The 25,217-nt window shown below is 45.4% G+C and overlaps 1 long non-coding RNA gene across 1 annotated transcript in view; it reads right to left on the reverse strand.

The window, feature by feature from the left end:
* LOC140487747 (uncharacterized) overlaps positions 1–23,260 on the reverse strand; it is a 39,531-nt gene extending 16,271 nt beyond the window's left edge. The window contains exons 1-2 of the long non-coding RNA XR_011962924.1: positions 22,917–23,260; positions 9,291–9,425 (exon numbers count right to left, since the gene is read on the reverse strand). This is a non-coding gene — a long non-coding RNA (uncharacterized lncRNA). The remainder of the gene's footprint in view (positions 1–9,290; positions 9,426–22,916) is intronic.
* Positions 23,261–25,217: the final 1,957 nt, after the last annotated feature.

Here is a 25,217-nt window from a genome sequence, read left to right on the forward strand (position 1 = left end):
ATATAAATGAGGATACAATGGCCACAAAGCAGTCACACCTCTTCATAGGTATATAGGAACTGAAGGAATTGAACAGATTACACAAGCTTGGAGTGTTGTATGCAGTGGAGGAGATTAACCTGAAAGGGATGGTTTTAGAGACTCAACAATGTTAGGAAATAACGGGAGTTGCAATTGTGAGAGCAGGTTTCAACAATTCGGAGGATATAGACCTGAAAGAGCTTTGACAGATAGCGATGGTACGGTAAAGGGAATTGTAGTGGCTTCCCTTTCATAAGCAATCCATAAGCACTTAAAATAGCCTGTTTGACTTGTGCATTATCACTCGACCATTCGAGAGACAGCGCTGCAAATATTTCACTGGCTCTGCTTACCAGCTTAGACTGAACTAGCATTACCCAGAAGACCTCGGGCCACTCTACCTGTCTATGAAATCTTTCAAATGAAATACAGAGTTCCTTGACAGTAGAGTCACAGGTAGTTAGGATAACAAAGAAGGTGATTGGTATGCATTCCTTTATTGGTCAGAGTATTGAGTACAGGAGTTGGGAGGTCATGTTGTGGCTGTACAAGGCAGTGGTTAGGCCACTTTTGGAATGCTGCATGCAACTCTGTTCTACTTCCGATCGGAAGGATGTTGTGAAACCTGAAAGGGTCCAGAAAAGATTTACAACAAGGTTGCCAGGGATGAGCTATAGGGAGAGTTTGAACAGGTGGTGGTTGTTTTTCCTGGAGAGTTGGAGGCTGAGGGTGACCTCATCGAGGTTTATAAAATCAAGAGGGACATGGATAGGGTAAATCGACAAAGGCTTTCTCCTGGGGTGTGCGAATCCAGAATTATAGGGCGAGGTTTAGGGTGAGAGTAGAAAGATATAAAAGATAAAAAGGGGCAACATTTTCACGCAGAGGATAGTAAGTATATGGAATGAGCTGCCAGAGGAAGTGGTGGAGGCTAGTACAACTGCAACAGTTAAAAGGCATCTGGATGGGTATATGAATAGGAAGGGTTTAGATGGAGATGAGCTGGGTGCTAGCAGGTGGGACTACATTGGGTTGGGATATCTGATCTGCAGGATGGGACCATGAATGGGTTGGGGAACCTGGAGGATGTTATGATTTGAACCACAGGTAATGTTTGATTGGATCTTTCAGCCAGTCTTACAGATGGTACAATTGCAACATTTAAGAAGCATTTGGATGTATATATGAATAGAAAGGGTTTGGAGGGAGATAGGCCAGGTACTGGCAGGTGGGACTAGATTGGGTTGGAATATCCTGTGGGCATGGCTGGGTTGGAATGAAGGGTCTGTTTCCATGCTGTACATCTCTATGACTATAAGATCGGCTGAATGTTCCAATCAAAAATTACCTGTGGTTCAAATCATAATATCCTCCAGGTTCCACAAGCCATCCCTTGTCCTATCCTGCAGGTTCAATGAATCCCGGAACACCTAACCTTCTTCAAGTCCCACGTCCCTTCCGACATTTGTACCATCCTCCAAGTTCTGCAGCCCTTCATACCTTGTAACATGGCCCAGACTCTCCAACTCCTCCTTCCTCTGCAATGTTCCCCAGAAGAGCACTGCAGGATGGTGGGGGTAACAGAGATATGGAGTGACATCAGGACAGGAGGATATTGCAGGCATTAGGAATATATGGACTTGAGAAGGTTTCACAGTTTATGAGTGTTGTAGGGACTGGAGGAACTTACAAAGATAGGGATAGTTTTCGATTGGAGGATTCTGCAGAAAACCTTTACGTGGTTAAAGGTAGGATTCTTAGCAGCGTGCAGGAACAAAGGGATCCTGTGTCCCTCAGGTTCCCACCCAAGTTGACAGGCTGTTAAGAAGGTGGATGGTGTGTTGGCTTTCATTAGCAGGGGGATTGAATTTAAGAGATGTGAGATTTTGCTGCAGCTCTACAGATCCCCAGTTGGACCACACTTCGAATATTGTGAACAGTTCTGTTCGCTTCATTGTAGGAAGGACGTGGAACCTTTAAAGACAGTGCAGAGGAGATTTAGCAGGATGCTGCCTGGACTGGAGGGCATGCCCATAGAAGGTAGATTGTGGAAGTTAGGGCTTTTCTGATCACAGCGAAGGAGGAAGAATGGTGACTTGATAGAGGTGTACAAGGGAATGAGAGGGATAGATAGAGTGGATAACCAGAGACTACTTCCCATGGTGAAATGGTAATCACAAGGGGACATAAGTTTCAGGTAATTGGCGGAAGGTTTAGCTTAGATATCAGAAGGATATGGGCCAAGTGCTGGCAGGTAGGCCTAGATTGGTTGGGATATCCTGTCGGCATGGACGGGACTGGTACGTTATTTACACAGAGTGTGGTGGGTGCGTGGAATGGACTGCCAGCCATGGTAGTAGATTCAGACACATTACAGACATCTAAGCAACTCTTGGATAGGCACATCAATGATAGTAAAATGTAAGATATGTAGGTTCGTTTCATCTTCAGAGTAGGATAAAAGGTCAGCACAATATTGAGGGCGGAAGGGCTTGTACTGGAATGTGCTATTCCATTTTCTAAATAGCAAGGGTTATGATGGCAGCAAGAGGGTTCGGGAAGCGGGAGAGGATGCGATCTGAATGAAGAGACACAAATATGAGGCGTTGCTAAGGTTGCATGAGGTAACAGAGACAGCAATGGCCTGATCTGGAGCGGATGACCCAGACTGGGAGGGGTGTGGGAACTGGAGGTGGTTTCACAGGGAGGGAGGACCTTTGAGCCACAGGAGGTTACAGAAATGTGGAGAGCTGTCGGGCCTACAGGGGTTCATGGAGATGGGGAGTTTGGGAGGAATGGAGCAGTTTACAGGGATAAGGATGTTGGTAGGATGGGGTGTTTTACATAGACAGGAATGTTTCAGGTGAATGGAGCAGATTACAGAGAAAACGTGGGTTGTACAGATTGGAAAAACAAATATTCATATGGAGGGCAATACAAGCATGGTGAACACTCAGTGAAACGTTAATATTCGCAAAGTCTGGGACAATCACACTGACAACAGTGACAATGGAAGAGGAGTTCAGAGAATTTTTTTCAGTGTTTCTTAGAATAACAGATTGTGTAACTGACGAGGGACGTAACTGTCTCAGAGCGACTGTTGTGTGATAAAACTTAGTGAATGAGTAACGTCACCTGGAGAGATCCTCTGGGAAATTGTGATAATGTGCAGTTTAAAGAACTATAAAGTTTTAAAGTGAAACACAGAAAGGACAAGCTACAACTAGAAACAAAAATAGCCAATTACCTGAGTTGGAGAGGAGAACTGACCAAGATAAACAGGCTAAACAGACTGAAATATGCGCCTGTAAATGAACAGTGGAAAACATTTGAAGGAACAGTGAAAAATACTCAACAAAAGGATATTCCACTGAAACAGACAAAAACCCAGCAAAAAATCCCCACCGGTACCTCACTCAGGACAAAATGGATCATATTAGATTATGAGGCTGAGAAGATCACCACAAAGTACTAAAAATCCTGAAGTGAGAGAGAGTTTTAGAGTAAGTTTTAAAGGGATTGCAATGGGTCTGCTAGCAGGAGGGGGGGCAATGAGAAGGGGAATCGTTGCCAAGTTTTATTGACACGATACGAACATGGAGAAGTGAAGGTGCTGGAGGTGGTGAGAGAGTGACAGAGAGAGGTCAGGGCCTGAACGGTGTTACAAAGCCAGTACGGATTGCTGCAGCTGGAGGGGTTTGCAGAGGTAGGGAGGGACATATGTATTTTTATTTATTCATTCATGGGATGTGGGTGTCACTGCCTGGACCAGCATTCTTTGACCCCATGCTAATTACCCAGAAATTGCTGGATAAATATAATACTTTGCTGGCCACAGGTGAAGTGCTGAATGACTGGAGGATCGCTAATATGGTTCCTTTGTTCAAGAAGGGCAGCAGGGATAGGCCAGGTAATTACAGAGCAGATAGTCTGACAGGAGGAGGAGGGAAATTATTGGAAACAATTGTGAGGATGAATCAACACTTGCAAAGGTAAGGATCAACTTGGTTTAGTCATCATGGATTTGGCAGAGGAAGATACTGTCCGAGGAATTCAATTCAGCTTTTTTTTTAAAATGATGCTTAAGTATATTGATGAAGGCGCTGCAGATGATGTGGTTTACATGGACTTGACTAAGTCCTTAAACAAGATCCAACATGGAAGGCTGGTTCAAAAGGACTGGGTTCCAAGGCAAGTTGGCAAATTGGATGCAAAATTGGTGGATAGCATACTTTCACCACCGGGTGTACCACAGGAAACTGTGCAGGAATCATTGAACATTCATAACTCAGATGTGAAAGCAGAAGGTATCATTAGTCGGTTTGCAGATGACATGAAAGGTGAGGGTGTTGTTCACAGTGAGGAGGATGGTCTCTGTCTGCTGTCCGATGTCGATCGGATGATAATCGAAGCAGAGTTTAGTTCTGATCGAAATGAGGTAATACACTGTGGGAGGTACGATAAGCGAAGTACAGACATAATAAACGGTAGGTCCTTGCGGAGTACTGAGGAATACAGCGACCTTGGTGGACAAGTCCATAGATCCCTGAAGGTGTCAGCACAGGGTGACAGGGTGGGAATGGCACCTGAACTGGGAGCGGGAGAGGGACAAATATCCTGGTGGGGTGAATTGCTAGAGCTGCTTGAGAGGATATAACCCAGTCTGGCAGGGTGTTGGACCTTAAATAAACGTAAGGCCAGAAAGATGATTGAGGCTGGTACACGAGTTAAAGACAGCAATTTCAGCAGACAAGGCAGGCAAGAACATAGCAGGGAATGGGGGAAAACTGATGATTAAACTGCATTAATTTCAATGTAAGGGGCCAGACAGCTAAGGAAGATGAACTCAGGGCATGGATTGGAACATGGGACTGGGATATTATAGTTTTACAGAAACACAGCTGAGGGAGAGGCAGGACTGACAGTTCATTGTTTCAAGGTGGAGATGCTGCAGGAAGGGGAGGCAAGAGAGGACGTGTGGTGGTGGGTTTTGATTGCATGAATCATCACAGCAGTACTTAGAGAGAATATTCCTGTGGATTGCCCAGTGAAGCTATGTTCGTGGAACTGAGAAATAAGAATGGGTCATCACTTTGATACGATGCGACTGCTGACCCCGAATAATCTGTGGCAGACTGAGGAACAAATATGTCAGGACACCTTAAATATCAACCATAATAATAGGGCTGTTATAGTAGCGTTTATGAACTTTCCAAACCTAGACTGGGACTGCCAGTGTTCAGTGTTTGCAAGGGAGGAATTTGGTAATTGTGTTCCAGAAAACTCCCAATCAATATGTAAATGGCCTGAAAAGAGAAAGGGGCAAAACCTGACCTCCACTTGGGAATTAAGGTAGGGAGAGGGACTGAGATTTGGGAAAGCGTTTTGCCAAAGTGATCACAGTTCTAGTAGTTTGAAAATAGCTTTGGAAAAGGACAGGCCTGGTCCACAAGTGCAAGTTATAAAATGGAGCCTGACCAATCTTGACCGTATTAGTCAGGAACTTTGAAAATGTGATTGGGGAAGGGAATTATTTACAGGGAAAGGGAAGTTTGGCAAGTGAGAATATTTTAAAAGTAAGATAAACTGATCGATCAGCGCCAGCATGTTCCTGTTTGTGTGCAGGTCAATGCTGACAGCATTCGGAAACACTGGCTGTCTATTGAGGGTCTGGTCAAGGAAAAGGGGGCACATGTCAGGTATAGCCAGCTGGATCAAGGGAATTCCTGAGGATATACAGGGGCTGTAGGAATACACTTTGAGTAGAAAACAGGAATGGAGAAAGGCTAAATGAAATAGCCTCAGCAGAGAAGGAAAGGGGAATCCAAAAGTGATTGTATCAGTATATTAAGAGTACATAAGTAACTCAGGACAAAATAGTGTCCTTTAGTGATCAATGAGGCCATCGATGTGTGGAACTGCAGGATATTTGCTAAGATCCTAAACAATTTTTTTCACTCCAGAACTTACTGTGGAGAAAGACTGGGGAATTCAGGGAACAAGAGTAATATGTTAGGCCACAATTGGAGTTCTCTGCAATTCCAGTCTCTCTGCTACAAGAAGAATGTTGTGAAACTTGAAAGGACTCAGAAAAGATTAACAAGATATTGCCCGGGTTGGTGCTGAATATGCTGGGGTTACTGTCACTGGAGAATCGGAGACTGAGGGATGACCTCACAGAGGTTTATATGAACATGAGGGGCATGGATAGGGTAAGCATTCAAGGCCTTTTCCCAGAAGTTGGGGAGTCCAAAAATAGAGGGAATAGATTTAAGTTTAGAGGTGAATGGTTTACAGAGGGACTGAAGGGACAGCTTCTTCACACACATAGTGATGTGTGTATGGAATGAGCTGAAAGAGAAAGTAATGGAGACTGATACAATTACAACATTTCAAATTGGCATCTGAATAGTAAGGGTGGGGGGCATGGTGGCACAGTGGATAGCACTGCTGCCTCACAGCGCCAGAGACCCGGGTTCAATTCCCGACTCAGGCGACTGACTGTGTGGAATTTGCACATTCTCCCCGTGTCTGCGTGGGTTTCCTCCGGGTGCTCCGGTTTCCTCCCACAGTCCAAAGATGCGCATGCAATGTGAATTGGCCATACTAAATTGCCCGTAGTGTTAGTTGAAGGGTTAAATGTACGGGAATGGGTGGGTTACGCTTCTGCATGCCGGTGTGGACTTGTTGGGCCAAAAGGCCTGTTTCCACACTGTAAGTAATCTAATCTAATCTGTAAGTAATCTAATCTAAAAGGGTATAGACGTATATGGGCCAAATGCTGGAAAAGGGAATGGATTTATTTAGACCGGGTAAGCCAGTACGAGTTGGGGACCGAAGGGTCTGTTTCTATGCTGTAAATCTCTATGACTTGAAAAGAGTGCATGTTATAAAAGAGCTGGCGCTGGAGGTTTTAAAACTCAAAGCTATGGCAAGTCCCAGAACCTGATTAAGTGTATCTCAGGACACTGTGGGATGCTAGGGAAAAAATTGTGGAGGCCCGAGTAAAGGTATGTGTACTACAGACAGCCATGTGTGATGGGCTGGCAGGCTGGAGGGTGGCATCATGGACAGTGAAGGAGGTTTTGTGAGATGACAAAGGGATCTTGATGAGGTGAATGAATGGGCTGAAAAAGTAGAAATGGAATTCAATCTGAATAAATACGAGGTAATGCATTTTGTAAAACAAACACGGGTAGAGCTTATACAATTAATGCTCAGGCCTTGATAAGTCTTTTAGAGCAGAGGGACCTCCGGGTTCAGGTACATAATCCTTGAAGGCTGCATCACAGGACGAATAAGACAGTGCTTTGCATGCCTGACTATTGCTCAGCCCATTGAGTGTAGGATTTGGGACGTCATGTTGAGTTTGCATAGACATTTGTGAGGCCTGTTCTGCAAGACTCTGTCCAGTTCTGGTCGCGCAGTTAACAGGGAGGATATTATTAAGCTGCAGGACATTCAGAAGTGATTTACCAGGATATTGCTGGGTATGAAAGGCTTGAGATCTGAAAAATGGCTGGATAGGCTGAGTCTTTTTTCACTGGTGCCTGGGGGTTGAGACATGATGCTATAAAGGTTTATGAAAAAAATGAGATATATGGATCAATTTAATGGTAGTTGCCTTTTCCTCAGGATGGGGGAGTCTCAAGATCAGGGGCCATATTTTTAAGGTTAGAGGGGAGAGGTGTTCAAAAAAAAGATATGGGGCAATTTGCTACACAGAAGGTGGTTTGAGTGTGGAATGAACTTCCTGAGAAAGGGGTTGATGTGCGTACAATTACAACATTTAAAAGATATGTGGATAAACAGGTGAATAGGGCAGGGTTGGAGTGATATGGGCCAGCAACAGGCAGCTGGGAAGAGTTTAGTTTTAGATTATGGTGGGTATCAACTGAAGGGTCAGTTTCCATGCTGTATGGCTCTATGACAAGAATATGGTTTGATTCCATTATTGAAGAAAGGATCAGGGCTGGGCCCACTGATGTGCATCATCGACATAAACGATTTAGTTGAAAATATAGGAGTGATTGTGTGAAAGTTTGTTGATGATCAAATGAATGGTGTAGTGGGCAGTGAATACGGTTATCAAAGGGGATCTTGACCAACTGGGCCAGTGGACCAAGGAATGAAAGATGGAGTTTAATTCAGGGGTTGGATTTTGTTAAGACAAACCAGGGAGGACTAATACAGTTAATGGACGGGCTCTGGCCAGGGTTGTCGGAGAGAGAGAGAGAGAGAGACCAGAGGGTGCAAGTTACATTGTTCCTCGGAAGTGGCATACCAGGTGGACAGGGTAGGGAAAGCGATATTTGGCACATTTGCCGACATTGGCCAGCACTTTGTTACATATGTTGGAGATATTTGTAACTTTGTCCTAAATATTTCCCTTGGGCAGAGGAGGCCACGAGGTGACCCTAAGAATGGTGAATAACCAAGGGTCGGTGAGTCCAAAACTAGAGGGTATAACAGGAGGTGAGAGAGCAAGGATTTAAAGAGGGAGCTGAGGGGAACATTATCCACAGAGGATGGTGCATAAACGGAACAGACTGCCTCAGGCACATGGGAGAAACAAAAACAATTACAGCATGGAAAAGACATTTGGGCAGGTACATGGAGAGGAGAAGGTTTGAAGAGATAAGGGCCAAATGCAGGCAAATGAGACTCATTGAGTATAAGAAACATGGGCAGCCTTGAGGGGTTTGACCACAGGTTCTGTTTCCGTGCTGTATCACTCTGTATCCAGCTAAAGAGGATTAGTGTACCAAAATAAGGCATGTTGTAGACACTGAAGCAAGTTACAGCGATAGTGATGGTAGTCTAGAATGCAGTATGTCTCAAATATGTGGAGGGAGTATCGGGAAGGGAGGAGGTTACAGGGACAGGGACTATTGTAGGAGTTAAAAATGACTGAAGACACTGCTGCACAAGCCATGCCACAGATGGTGTTGCAGAGTAGTGAGTCTTAGTAGAGTGTTGGAGGGAGAACACAGAACAGAAAGATCCCAGGCAGCATTCACAACCTCTTGTCGGAGGCCTACTCTCCCCTCTGTTGTACTGATGCTCGCTAAGACAGCACAGGACTGGATTGATAACTATGAACTCCCGATGCTGTCTCACTGCAACATAAGTTAAAGTAGACGTGGTGATTGAGCACGGGGTGTGTCTATACTGTGCTCCCCATCCAGCACTGTATCTGCGTCCTGTCTTGTTAGCGATGTTTGGAGCCCTCTCATTGTTCTCTGCTCTGTCACTATGAGTGATCTTACCACACTGCAGGATTTATTGAAGGCTCCCGGTCTCCCTGCCCTTTGTCTCTCTGGCTGACCAACCATCTTCAATGAGGTGATGGATGAGACACACAGCAGTTGGGAAGTCTATTGAGTCAGCAACTTCCTGAGTACCTACAGGAGACAGAGAAATAGACAGAATGGGAAATTAGACTGATGCAGTGAGGGTTACACAAGGAGAATGGAAATGAACCCCACAGAGATCTGGAAAATCCCAAACTCCATCCCTGGCCTGTGCTGTTGAGTCTCTCTGGAGTGGAGAATTCTGTTAGCTCAGGATCTGGAGGAGCTGCAAGAGTGAGAGACGCTGACAGAGGCAGCAATTCGACCCACACAGTGAGGGATACCACATGGAGAGAGACTGAGTGATATCACCAGAGTGCAGGAAGACTTCAGGATCACACAATCATGTTGGAAGAATGGGTTTAGCTTCATGTGTCAGTGCTCAGGGATGAGTAACCAGTGAGCAGGTGAAGTGACGGCCTAGTAACATTATTGTTCGGGCATTTATCCAAAACCTCAGCTAATGTTCAGGGGAGGCAGGTTTGAATCCCATCATAAGATATGGTGGAATTTAAAATCAATAATTTTAAAAATAGCAATTCACAATCCATAAACAAATATGAAACCATTGCTGATGTACAAAAATCACAATCCCTTAGATTAAATTCCCTACAGTGTGGAAACAGGCCTTTCGACCCAACCAGTCCATGCCATCCCTCCAAAGAGTAGCCCACTCAGACCCATCTCCCTCGACCTCATACACCTAACATCATGGGCAATTTAGGATGGCCAATTCGCCTGACCTACGTGCGTTTGGACTGTGGGAGGAAACCGGAGCATCTGGAGGCAATTCACGCAGACACGGGGAAAATGTGCAAACTCCACACAGTCGCCCGCGGCTGGAATCGAACCTGGGACCCTGGTGCTGTGAGGCAGGAAGGCTAATCACTGAGCCAGCGTACCGCGCACTTTCCTTTTGACAACGAGATCTGATCATCCTCACGTGGTCTGCACGACATACCCACAGCAAAGTGTTTGCCTCTCAGTTGCCCTCTGAAATGGCCAAGCAAGCTACTCAGCTCACGGGCAGCTAGGGCTGGGCAATAAAGGCTGGTCAGCCAGAGACACCCACATCCCCTACCTGATTTATAAAAAAATCCAATAGGATGGTCCCACTGGAACCGTGATGGGACCAGTGTCCTGGCCAATCATGACAGTAGGTTTATGGACAGGGCTTTAAACTGACAGAGAGGATGCAGGGACAGGGTTCAGGTGAAAGGAGCTTTCCAAATCCAAAGAAAAAAGGTGAAGCATCGGAACAGTATGGGGATGTGGCTGAAGGCAATCAGAAAGGTACAGGATGGGACAGCGATTAACTAAAACTGTACATCAGTGAATAGGTTTGTGACAGGAAATTGTGGGAAAGAGTAAATTATGTTTTTTTTCAATGGACGAAGTCTTATCAATAAGGTAGATGGATTTGTGACACTGAGATAAAAGAGGTTTAGACAACAGAGAGACATGGTTATAGGGTGAACAAAAGGTGGACATAAATATTCAATGGATCACAACCTTGCGGAAACTCAGGCAAAATGGGTAACACTAACAATAATGGATAACAAAGGCATCACAGAGAAAGCATTTGGTCTCAGATCATGAAGTAGAATCAGTCTGAATGTAAATTCTGGCTACTACTTGCCAAGGACACAAGCAGCAGAACAGTTTTAGCCACTGAACAGCATTCCGCTGCTCATTACTGCATCACACAGGAACTCATTGGAATTTTTTTAACAAACACATTGCGATAATTTTGGGAAACATCAATATTCACAAAATGTAGTACAGTCACACTGGCAAGAGTGATATTGGAAGAGGAGTTCACAAAATTAGTTTTCAGTGTTTCTTTGAATAACAAATTGTGCAACTGGCTAGGGACATAACTACCTCAGAGCGACCATTGTGTGATGAAACTTAGTGAACGAGTAATGTCACCGGGAGAGATCCTCTGCAATATTGTGATAAAATGCAATTTAAGGAAATATAAAGTTTTAAAGTGAATCACAGAAAGGACAAGCTACAACTAGAAACAAAAATAAACAATAACATGAGTTTGAGAGGGGAACTGACCAAGGTAAACAGGCTAAATAGACTGAAATATGTGCCTGTCAATGAACAGTGGAAAACATTTGAAGGAACAGTGTAAAACACTCAACAAAAGGACATTCCATTGAAACAGACAAATCCTCAGCAAGAAATCCCCATCGGTCCCTCATTCAAGTAAAAATGATCATATTAGATTATCGGGCTTAGAGGATCACCAAAAAGTACTTAAAATCCTGAAGTGAGAGAATGTTTTCGGAGTAAGTTTTAAAGGGATTGCAAAGGGTCTGCTCCCAGGAGGAGGTCAGATGGAAGAGGGAATAATTGTCAAGGTTTTATGTCACAAAAGGAACCGGGAGAGCTGAAGGTGCTGGAAGTGGTGAGAGTGTTACAGAGAGGGGTCAGGGCCTGAACGGTATTACAAAGCCAGTACAGATTGTTGCAACTGGAGGTGTTTGCAGAGGTCGGGAGGGATATATATATTTTTATTTATTCATTCATAGGATGAGGATGTCGCTGATTGGACCAACATTCTTTGCCCCACTGCTAATTACCCAGAGTATAGCACAGAGTCAGCCATATTGCTGTGGGTCTGCTGTCACGTGCAGGCCAGACCATGTTAGAATGTCAGATGTTCTTCTCTAAAGGATGTAAATGAACCAGATGAGTTCTTCCTTCTGGTCAACAATGCTTTTATGGTGGCCTCACCAATGTCCTCTACAGCCACAACATGACATCCCAACTTCTACTCTCAATCGCAAACGCCTGCTTCACCAACCTGTCTACCTGTGACACCACTTACAAAGAACTGTCTACCTGCATCCCTGGGTCACAGACTGACAACACTACCCAGGGCCCAAACATAAACTGTACAGGTCCCACCCTGGTTTGTTTCACCAAAATGGAACACCTCACGTTTATCTAATTAAACTCCATCTGCTATTCTTCAGCTCACGATCCCAGTGTACTATTCGTCCTGTTGTATCATAGATAACCTTCTTCACTGACCACTTTACCAACAATTTCAGTGCCACTCAAAAAAACTTACTTACCAGGAAACCAATATTCCCATCCAAACCATTTATCCAAATGACAAACAACAGTGGACCCACTTCACCGCTGGTCACATGTCTCCAGTCAGAAAAACAACATGTCTCCCATCACCCTCTGTCTCCTACCATCAAGCCCAATTTTGTATCCAGTTCACTAGCTCCTCCTGAATGCCATATCCTTTTACATTGATCTGAGCTTATTATCCAGTTTACCATACAGAACACAGAACACAGAACAGTACAGCACAAGACCCTTCGGCCATGATGCCATGCCCATCTTTTATCCGACTGTGAGATCAAACTCACTGACATACCCTTCATTTTGCTGTCATCCATGTGCCTATCCAAGAGTCTGTTAAAATGTCCCATTACACCCACCCACCACTCTCTGTGTAAAGAACCTACATTTGAAATCTCCCCTTACCCATCCACCAATCACCTTACAATCATGCCCCCATGTACCATGTATGCCATGGGATAAAGAGGTCTCTCACTGTTCACTCTATCTTTGCCTCACACCTTCTTGTTCACCTCTAACAAATCACACCACACTCTTCTTCACTCCAATGAGAAAAGCCTTAGCTCCCTCAACCTTTCTTCATAAGACATGCTCTCCAGTCCAGGTAGCATCCTGGTAAATCTCCTCTTTACCCTCTCTAAAACTTCCACATCCTTCCTTTAATGAAGGGACCAAAACTGAACACAATATTCTAATTGGGATCTAAACAGGACTGTATAGAGCTGCAGCATAACCTCATGGCTTTAAAACTCAATCCCCCAGCTAATGAAAGCCAATACAACAGATTCTTTCTTAATAATACCATCAGCTTGGTGGCAAATTTGAGGGATCTCTGCTCATGGAATCCAAGATCCATCTGTTCCTCCACACTATTCAGTATTCTGCCTTTACCTGCACATCTTTGGCCTGTGGGTGGAAACCGGAGCCCCTGTCGGAAACCCACGCAGACACGGAGAGAAAGTGCTCACTCCACACAGACAGTCGCCTGGGGCTGGAATTGAAATCACGTCCCTAGTGCTGTGAGGTAGCAGTGCTAACCACTGAGCCACCGTGCTGCCCCATGTAACTCTCTAGAGCCCTGCTTCTGATCCTTGGTTCCTCAAACTTAAATTAGCTTCCTTCTTCCTCTTGACTAGATGTTCTACATCCCTTGGAACCTTGACAAATGCTTTGCTGAAGTTCATGTAGACAACACTGACTGCTCTGCCTTCATCGATCTCTTGGTCAACTCCTCGAAGAGTCAATCCGGTTTGTGAAACATGGCTTCCCACTCACAAAGCCATGCTAACTATCTCTAATCAGCCCTTGCCTTTCCAAATATATGTAGCTCCTTTCTCTCAGAATCTCCTCCAACAACTTACCCAGCACTGGCTCACTGGGCTGTGATTTCCTAGCTGCTCCCTGCAGACATTAAGTGATGGAACAGCATTAGCCACCCTCCAGTCTTCCGGTAACACATTGTGTGTATTGATAAAATAAATATATGTTAGGGACACTATCTCTTCCCCAGATTCCCACAATATTCGACCTAATATGCGACATTAAGATTTGATCTACCTTTATTTGTTTTCAGATACCAGCACTTTTTTTCCTCTGTTGAGGATTCTTTCCAAGACATCACTATTTATTTCCCCAACTTCCTGAGCTTCCATGTCTTTCTCCACAGTAAATTCTGACAACACTATTTTGTCTAATATCTCACCCACCTCCTGACAATTAAGGTGCCCTATTCTCTACCAAATTACTCTTTAGCCCTTATTGAAACTTGTGTAAAGTTTTCTGAAAATTCAAATAAACCGTATCCTCAGTCCAACCACTCCTACACCCGTATCTATTCTGCCATTTATATTCACACCAATAAAAATAAAATCCAACAGGCTCAAAAACACATCCTCTTTTCATTAAAAGTGTTTCTAAGGTTCCAGTTATTCTTCATTGACATATCCTTTCAAACATATTTCAGCTCCTGACCTACTGTCAGGCTAACACTGCTTGGTTTCAGACTGGCAGCAGAAAGGGTTATGGGTGTTCGTGTTTATCAATCTGAAAAAAGGTAGCTTACAGTTTCAACACGTAATAGATGTTTTGGAAATAAGGAGGGTCGTGGGGACTGAAGGACATTATGGAGATAGGGAGTGATGTGGGGCCTGAAAGGGGCCAAAGAGATCTGCAGGGCTGTTGGGTCTGAAGGAGGTTTCACAGATCAGGAGGATCATGGGGATTGAAGGAGGTTACTCTGAACGGGAGGGTCGTTGGGTCAGGATGAGATTATGGAGATAGGGAGGGTCGTGGGGCCTTTTGGAGGTTATGGAGTTAGGGAGGTTGGTGGGGAATGGTTCAGGTTACATGGATAGGAAGAGTCGTGGGGACTGAAGGAGTTTATGGAGATAGGGAGGGCTGTGGGGACTGAAGTAGGTTATATAGATAGTAAGTTTATAGAGAAGCACAGGAAAGAAGAGCAGGTATTGGCCATTTGACCACAGAGTCGGTCCCACCATTCAATATGATCACGACTGATCATTTAACCCAGTACAGTATTCCTGCTTTCACACCTTACTCTGATATTATAGTGACTACTGGCATTTAGTGATACAGCGGGCTGTCGTAACTGGGACAGGGGGTGGGGTGGGGGGGGGTGTCTTACAGAGATAGGGAGGGTTGTGGAAGCTGGGACAGGTGACAGATACAGGGTGGGTTTTAGGAATGGGAGGACTTCACAGAGATTTGGAGGAATGCAGGGATGGGACGTGATAACAATCACAGGGAGGGTTTTGGGAGCTCGATCTGAGACGGGTATAGCTGAGAACAGAAGGGAGTCAAACAGGGACAAGGTAGGACTAATAAATTAAGCTGCATTTATTTCAATGCAAGGGGCCTAACAGGGAAGGCAGATTAACTCAGGGCATGGTTAGGAACATGGGACTGGGATCTCATAGCAATTACAGAAACATGGCTCAGGGATGGGCAGGACTGGCAGCTTAATGTTCCAGGATACAAATGCAACAGGAAGGATAGAAAGGGAGGCAAGAGAGGAGGGAGAGTGGCATTTTTGATAAAGGATAGCATTACAGCTGTGCTAAGGGAGGATATTCCCAGAAATACATCAGGGAAGTTATTTGGTGGAACTGAGAAATAAGAAAGGGATGATCACCTTATTAGGATTGTATTATAGACTCCACAGTAGTCAAAGGGAAATTGCCAAACAAACTTGTAAGGAGATCTCAGTTATCTGTAAGAATAATAGGGTAGATATAGTAGGGGTTTTTACCTTTCCAAACATCGACTGGGACTGCCATAGTGTAAAGGTTTAGATGGAGAGGAATTTGTTAAGTGTGTACAACACAATTTTCTGATTCAGTATGTGGGTGTACCAACTAGAGAAGGTGCAAAACTTAACCTAAGCTAAGGAAATAAGGCAGGGCAGGTGACTGAGGTGTCAGTGGGGGAGCACTTTGGGACCAGCGACCATAATTCTATTCATTTTAAAATAGTGATGGAAAAGGATAGACCAAATCTAAAAGTTGAAGTTCTAAATTGGATAAAGGCCCATTTTGACGTATTAGGCAAGAACTTTTGAAAGCTGATTGCAGGCAGATGTTCGCAGGTAAAGGGACGATGGAAAATGGGATGCCTTCAGAAGTGAGATAACAAGAATCCAGAGAAAGTATATTCCTGTCAGGGTGTAGGGGAAGGCTGGTAGGTATAGTGAATTCTGGATGACTAAAGAAATTGAAGGTTTAGTTCAGAAAAAGAAGAAAGCACATGTCGGGGATAGACAGGATAGATCGAGTGAGTCCTTAGAGTATAAAGGAAGTTGGAGTATACTAAAGAGGGAAATCAGGAGGGAAAAAAAGGGACATGAGATAGCTTTGACAAATAGAATTAAGGAGAATCCAAAGGGTTTTTACAAATATATTAAGGACAAAGGGTAACTATGGAGAGAATAGGGCCCCTGAAAGGTCAGCAAGGCGGCCTTTGTGTGGAGCCACAGAAAATGGGAGAGATACTAAATTAATATTTTGCATCAGTATTTACTGTGGAAAAGGATATGGAAGATATAGACTGTAGGGAAATCGATGGTGACATCTTGCAAAATGTTCAGATACAGAGGAAGAAGTGCTGGATAACTCCCCAGGGCCTGATCAGGTGTGCCCGAGAACTCTGTGGGAAGCTAGAGAAGTGATTGCTGGGCCTCGTGCTGAGATATTTGTATCATCAATATTCACATGTGAGATGCCAGAAGACTGGAGGTTGGCAAAAGTGGTGCAACTGTTTAAGAAGGGTGGTAAAGACAAGCCAGGGAAGTATAGACCGATGAGCCTGAACTCAGTGGTGGGCAGGTTGTTGGAGGGAATCCTGATAGACAGGATGTACATGAATTTGGAAAGGCAAGGACTGATTATGGATAGTCAACATGCCTTTGTGCGTGGGAAATCATATCCCACACACTCGAGTGAGTTTTTTGAAGAAGTCGCAAAGAAGATTGATGAGGGCAGAGTGATAGATGTGATCTATATGGACTTCAGTAAGGCATTCGACAAGGTTCCCCATGGGAGACTGATTAACAAGGTTAGATCTCATTGAATACAGTGAAAACTAGCCATTTGGATACAGAACTGGCTCAAAAGTAAAAGACAGAGAGTGGTGGTGGAGGGTTGTTTTTCAGACTGAAGGCCTGTGACCAGTGGAGTGTCACAAGGATCAGTGCTGGGCCCTCTACTTTTTATCATTTACATAAATGATTTGGATGAGAGCACAAGAGGTACAGTTTGCAGATGACACCAAAATTGGAGGTGTAGTGGACAGCGAAGAGGGTTACAACAGGATCTGGACCAGATGGGACAATGGGCTAACTGGCAGATGGAGTTTAATTCAGATAAATGCGAGGTGCTGCATTTTCGAAAAGCAAATCATAGCAGGACTTATACTCGTAATGGTAAGGTCCTAGGGAGTGTTGTTGAACAAAGAGACCTTGGAGTGCATATTCATAGCTCTTTGAAAGTGGAATCGCAGATAGATAAGAGAGTGAAGGCGGCGTTTGGTATGCATTCCTTTATTGGTCAGAGTATTGAGTCCAGGAGTCGGGAGGTCATCTTGCGGCTGTACAGCACATTGGTTAGGCCACTGTTGGAATATTTTGTGCAATTCTGGTCTCCTTCCTATCAGAAAAATTTTGTGAAACTTGAAAGGGTTCAGAAAAGATTTACAAGAATGTTTCCAGGGTTGGAGGATTTGAGCTACAGAGAGAGGCTGAACAGGCTGGGGCTGTGGCGTCGGAGGTTGAGGGGTGACCTTATAGAGGTTTACAAAATTATGAGGGGCATGGATAGGATAAATAGACAAAGACTTTTCCCTGGGGTCGGTGAGTCCAGAACTAGAAGGGATAGGTTTAGGGTGAGAGTGGAAAGATATAAAAGAGACCTAAGGTGCAACTTTTTCAAGCAGAGGGTGTTACGTGTATGGAACGAGCTGCCAGAGGATGTGGTGGAGGCTGGTACAACTGCAACATTTAAGAGGCATTTGGATGGGTATAGGAATGGGAAGGGTTTGGAGGGAGATGGGCCGGGTGCTGGCAGGTGGGACTAGATTGGGTTGGGATATCTGGTCAGCATAGACGGGTTGGACCAAAGGGTCTGTTTCCGTGCTGTACATCTCTATGACTCCAACACTCATGGAGGTTATAGAAATAAACTGTGTGACTGCATGTGGAGGTGGTTGAAGGCATAAAGGTTTGTAGTTATCGTAGGAAATTACATCATTTGGGACCAGCAGAGTTTTCAGAGACTAACTGCATTTCAGAAACAGGAAGAGTTCATAATCATCATTAGAAATGCAGAAACTAATTTATGAGAGAAGCAGGGTCACTCTGCACTGTGCCCAGAGACAAGGAGGAGTCTTACAGCTGGAGGAGGTTACTAAGGTACAGAGCTTTTTTGTTGTTGTGACAGGAAATTTACAGAGATCATGAAGGTAGTAGGAGTTCAAAAAAGTCACAAAGACAGGGAGGTTTTTCAGGTCTAGAAAGGACAACACTGACCAGGATGGCTGAAGGAACTGAAGAGTTGTTTTTCTTCAGTTAAGGAGAGATGTGACAGAACCCGGGATTAAAGGCAAACGCAGAAACTTGGAGAGTTGTAGTGGTAGGAGGAGCTTACAGGGATAGGCAGGATTGTAGGGGCTGATAGAGATAGGGGAAGTGGTATCAATGAAACAGACAATGGAGAAACTGACAGACATAGGGAAGGTTCTGTGGAACAGATGAATTTACAGATAAGATGGTGATAATGAAGCCTGAGAATTTTCTCATGTTCCTTGCCCAGCATTGTTCCTACATCATGCCCTCAGGGTCTGAATTAAAATCCACTTACTCCTCCCCGTGCTGTTTACTGTGAGTGATCTGACCGGCTGCAGGATTTACTGAAGGCTCCAGATCTCCCTCTCCATCTCTCTCTGGCTGACCAACTGTCTTCAATGTGGTGATGGACGAGACAGGAATTGGGAATTCTGCTGAGTCAGGGACATCAGGAATACCGACAGGAGACAGAGAAATAGACAGAATGGGAAATTACACTGATGCAATGAATCTTACACATGGAGAATGGCATTGAATCCCACAGAGATCTGGAAATTCCTAATGTCCATTTCTGGCCTGTTCTGCTGCGTCCCTCTGGAGTGGAGAATTCTGTTAGCTCAGGATCTGGAGTAGCTGCAAAGAGTGAGAGACACTGACAGAGGCAGCAATTAGACCCAGAAGTAAGGGATATCACATGCAGAAAGACAGTGATATCAGCAGAGTGGAGGAATGTATCAGGATCACACAATGGTATCAACAGAAGTGGTTCTGACCAGTGAGCACTGCTACCAGTACACAGGGAAGACTGAGCTATTTTATTGGGATAGGCTCCCCAGGTATCAGGAATATGCAGTGTGCTATAAATGGACACAGATGAGGAGGGGGAAAGGTCTGAGGGGAATGGAAATTCCCAAGTCCAAAGAGGAAGGTTGAAATATTGGAACACCATGGAGATGTGGATGAAGACCAACAGAAAGAAACAGTAAGGGACTGAGTTTAATTAAAATACTACATTGTCAAATAGATTTGTGACAGGAAATTATTGGTTAACATTAAGTAAATGCCATTTCTGCCCCTCACAATTCCTCACACACCAAAATGACATCACTTCCGCCCCTCACATCATCGCTGATGTCACACACTCAGTGACTTCCATGCCCCCCCCTCGACTGCCGTGTTTGTCACCACTTCCGCCCCCACCAATGCCGCGCACTTGCATTCTGCTGACAAACCCCAGGTCCCACCATCACAATCCCTACCCCAGAATCCGGAGGGGAACACCACCCCTGCTCATGACTCCACCCCCATTCCCCCTAACACCACACCCACTCCTGTTACAGGCTCCGTCGCCTCGCCCAGCTCCACACCTACGCCAGGTCCCAGCTCCCAGTCCTGCCGAGTTTTCACCATTCCTCCTGACCTCCCCCTCACTGAGGATGAATGATCAATCCTCAGCAAAGACTTCACCTTTATCCCCCTCCGTCCACACATCAATTAATTTAATACACGCTGAGATATTGAACACTTCTTCTGACGCCTCCGAGCATACTTTTACAATCAAGACTCCCACCCACCTTACAAGGACCCTTTTGCCCACCTCCAACATACTCCATCCACCAGGACACCCCGCGCTGGCCTATTACCTGTCTTCGATTTCTACATTTCCAACTTCCACCGAGACATCAACCGCCTCAACCTATCTACCCCCTCCCCCACTCCATCCTCTCACCCTCACAACGTGCAGCCCTCCACTTCCTCTGCCGACCTCACCATCAAACCAGCAGATAAAGGGGGTGCAGTGGTAGTCTGGTGCACTGACCTCTACACTGCTGAAGCCATGATGCCAACTCGAAGACACTTCCTCCTATCACCCCCTCTACCATGACCCACCTCCCATCACCAAACCGTCATCTCCCAGAGCATACAGAACCTCATCACCTCAGGAGGAGAACTCCCACCCACAGCTTCCAACCTCATTGTCCGGGATCCCCCACTGCCCGATTCTACCTCCTTCCCAAGATCCCCATAGTGTTAGGTAAGGGGTAAATGTAGATGTAGGGGTATGGGTGGGTTACGCTTCGGCGGGGCGGTGTGGACTTGTTGGGCCGAAGGGCCTGTTTCCACACTGTAAGTAATCTAATCTAATCTCATCCACAAGCCTGACCATCCTGACCGACCCATTCTCTCAGCATGCTCCTACCCCACCGAACTCATTTCTGCCTACCTCGACATTGCCCTCTCCCGCAGTCCAGGAATTACCCACATTCATTCGAGACACCATCCATACCCTCCACCTCCTCCAAGACTTCTGTTTTCCAGGCCCCCAACGCCGCATCTTCACCATGGATATCCAATCCCTCTACACCGCCATTCACCATGACCAGGACCTCCAAGCCCTCCGTTTCTTCATCTCCTGACGGCCACAACAGAACCCTTCCACCGACACTCTCATTCGTTTGTCTGAACTTGTCCTCACACTTAACAATTTTTCCTTCAAATCCTCCCACTTCCTCCAGACCAAAGGGGTAGCCATGGGCACCCGTATGGGCCCGAGCTATGCCTGTCTCTTTGTTGGTTATGTAGAACAGTCCATTTTCCGTAGTTACACTGGCACCACTCCCCACGTCTTCCTCCGCTACATTGATGACTGATTTGGCGCCACATCGTGCTTCCTTGAGGAGTTTGAGCAATTCATCAACTTCACCAACACATTCCACCCTGACCTTAAATTTACCTGGACCATCTCTGATACCTCCCTCCCCTTCCTGGACCTCTCCATCCCCATTAATGACAACCGACTTGACACCGACATTTTTTATGAACCTACCGACTCCCAAAGCTACCTAGATTACACCTCTTCCCAGACTACCGCCTGCAAATTTGCCAACCCGTATTCCCAATTCCTCCGCCTCCGCCATACTTGTTCCCAGGAGGGCCAGTTCCACCACAGAACACACCAGATGGACTCCTTCTTAAGAGATCGCAATTTCCCTTCCCACGTGGTTAAAGATGCCCTCCAACGCATCTCGTCCACATTCCACACCTCCGCACTCAGACCCCACCCCTCCAACCGTAACAAGGACATAACGCCCCTGGTGCTCACATTCCACCCTACCAACCTTCGCATAAACCAAATCATCCGCCGACATTTCCGCCACCTCCAAACAGACCCTACCACCAGGGATAGATTTCCCTCCCCACCCCTTTCTGCCTTCCGCAAAGACCGTTCCCTGAGTGACTACCTGGTCAGGTCCACGCCTCCCAAAATCCCACCCTCCCTTCCTGGCACCTTCCCCTGCCACTGCAGAAATTGCAAAACCTTCGCCCACACCTCTCCCCTCACCACCATCCAAGGCCACAAAGGAGCCTTCCACATCCAAAGTTTTACCTGCACATCCACCAATATCATTTATTGTATCCGTTGCTCCCTATGCGCTCTCCTCTACATTGGTGAAACTGGACACGTCCGAGCAGAGCACTTTAGGGAACATCTCTGGTACACCCGCACCAATCAACCCCACTGCCCTGTGGCCCAACATTTCAACGCCCCCTCCCACTCTGCCGAGGACATGCAGGTCCTGGGCTTCCTCCACCGCTGCTTCGTCACCACCTGACACCTGGAAGAAGAACGTCTCACCTTCCGCCTCGGAACACATCAACCCCAGGGCAACAATGTGGACTTCACCAGTTTCCTCATTTCCCCTTCCCATACCTCACACGCCACCTCCAGCCTTCCAGCTCAGCCCCCCATGACTTGTCCTAACAGCCTAACACCCTTCCCACCTATCCACTCCACCCTCCTCCCTGACCTATCACCCCCATTCCCACCCCCATTCACCCAGTGAACTCTTTGCTCCCTTCGCCCATCCTCCACTCTGACCTATCACCTTCTTCCCCACCCCATTCACCTATTATACTCTATGCTACTTTCTCCCTATCCCCACCCCCCTCTCATTTACCTCCCAACTCTGCAGGCTCCCGGCCTCTATTCCTGATGAAGGGCTTTTGCCCGAAACGTCGATTTTCCTGCTCCTCGGATGCTGCCTGACCTGCCATGCTTTTCCAGCACCACTCTAATCTAGAATCTGGTTTCCAGCATCTGCAGTCCTTGTGTTTACATTATTGGAGAAGAAGGCAACCGAGATAAGGCATGTTGTTAACACTGAACCAAGTTACAGGGATAAGGAAGGTAGTCTGGAATGCAGCACAATTCAAATATGTGGAGGGACTATCGAAAGGAGGAGGTTACAGCGATAGGATCTGTTATAGGAATTAAAAATTATTGAAGACACTGGACCACAAGACATGCCATAGATACACTGTTGTAGAGTAGTGAGTTTTAATATAACATAACTTACATTGGTGTGGTGATTGAGCCTGGGGTGTGTGTGTGCACTGTGCTCCCCTCCAGCATTGTACTATGTCATGTTGTGTTAACAGATGCTTGGATCCCTCTCATTGTTCTTTGCTCTGTGCACTGTGGGTGACCTTAATTCACGACAGGATTTATTGAAGGCTCCAGATCTCCTTTCCCTTTGTCTCTCTCTGGCAGACCAACTGCATTCAATGAGGTGATGGACGATCCACCCAGCAGCTGGGAAGGCTATTGAGTCAGGCCTTTCCTGAGTACCTACAGGAGACAGAGAAATAGACAGAATGTGAAGTTAAACAGATGCAGTGAGGGTTACACATGGAGAATGGCACTGAGTTCCACAGAGATCTGGAAAATGGAGCGATATTAAGTAATAGTCCCACATTGCTGGAAGATGTCAGGATCACACAATTGTGTCAGAAGAATGGGTTTAGCTTCATGATGCCCTGGTATTAGTGCTCAGGGATGAGCACCCAGTGAGTAGGTGAAGTAATGGCCTAGTGGTATTATAGCGACAGAATGTATCCAAAACCTCAGCTAATGTTCAGTGGAGGCAGGATTGAATCCCACCATCTGAAAAGGGGACATTTGAAATCAATAATTTGAAAAATAATAAGTAACAATCAACAAATAAGTATGAAACCATTACTGATGTACAATAAATCCAAACACTTGTCCTTTAGAGATGGACATCTGCCCATCCTCACGTGGCCTGCACGACATCCCCACAGCAAAGGGTTTGCCTCTCAATTACCCTCTGAAATGGCCGAGCAAGTTACTCAGTTCAACGGCTTCTAGGACTGGGCAAGGAAGGCTGGTCAGCCAGAGACACACACATCCCATTCCTGATTTTTAAAAATATCTATTAGGATGATCCCCCTGGAACTGTGCTGGGACCAGTGTCCTGGCTAATCATGTCGGTAGGTTTATGGACAGGGCATTAAACTGACAGAGAGGATGCAGGTGAAAGGAGCTTTCCAAATCCAAAGGGAAAAGGTGAAGCAATGGAACAGCATGGGAATGTGGCTGAAGACAAGCAGAAAGGAACAGGATGGGACAGAGTTTAACTAAAATTGTACATCAGCGAATAGATTTGTAACAGAAAATTGTGGAAGGCAGTATATTATGTTTTTTTTTGAATGGACAACGTTGCTGCAATAAGGTCGATGGATTTGTGAGACAGAGATAAAAGGTATTTAGACATGAATACAGGGAGACATGAATACAGGGTGAACAAAATATTCAGTGGTTCGTAATCTTGTGCAAACTCAGGCAAAATGGGTAACGCTAACAATAATGGATACCAAAGGCATTACAGAGAAATCATTTGGCCGCAGATCATGAGGTAGAGTCAGTCTGAATGTAAATTCTGGTTACTACTTGCCAAAAACACAAGGTGAGTAATAGTTTTGGCCACCGAACAGCATTTCATTGCTCATCACTGCATTCAACAGGAACTCATTGGAATTTTTTAACAAAGGCATTGTGATAATTTTGGAAAACGTAAATATTTCTATAATCTGGGACAATCACACGGACAGCATTGATATTGGAAGAGGAGTTCGGAGAATTTTTTTTCAGTGTTTCTTTGAAAAACACATTGTGCAACTGTTAATGGACATAACTATCGCAGAGCGACCGTGTAATGAAACTTAGTGAATGAGTAATGTCACCTGGAGAGGTCCTTCGGGAAATTGTGATAAAGTGCAGTTTAAATAAACAAAGTTTTAAAGTGAAACACAGAAAGGACAAGCTACAAGTCGAAATAAAAATAGCCAATTATTTGTGTGTGAGAGGGGAACTGACCAAGATAAACAAGCTAAACAGACTGAAACATATGTCTGTAAATGAACAGTGGAAACCATTTGAAGGAACAATGCAAAATACTCAACAAAAGGACATTCCACTGAAACAGTAAAAACCTCAGCAAGAAATTCCCACTGATCCCTCACTCAGGACGAAAGGGATCATACTAGATTATGAGGCGAAGAGGATCACCAAAGAGTACTTAAAATCCTGAAGTGAGAGAGTGTTTTAGGAGTAAATGTTAATGGATTGGAATGGGTCTGCTCGCAGGAGGAGGGCTGTAGGAAGGGGAGCCACGGTCAGGGTTCATTGACACAATAGGAACAGGGAGAGGTGAAGGTGCTGGAGGTGGTGAGAGTGTCACAGAGAGTGGTCAGGGTGTTACAAAGCCAGGACGGATTGCTGCAGCTGGAGGGGTTTGCAGAGGTACGGAGGGACATCGGTATTTTTATATATTCATTCACGGGATGTGGGTGTCACT

Source organism: Chiloscyllium punctatum, chromosome 17 (assembly GCF_047496795.1).
Source record: "Chiloscyllium punctatum isolate Juve2018m chromosome 17, sChiPun1.3, whole genome shotgun sequence".
Taxonomy (NCBI): Eukaryota; Metazoa; Chordata; class Chondrichthyes; order Orectolobiformes; family Hemiscylliidae; genus Chiloscyllium; species Chiloscyllium punctatum.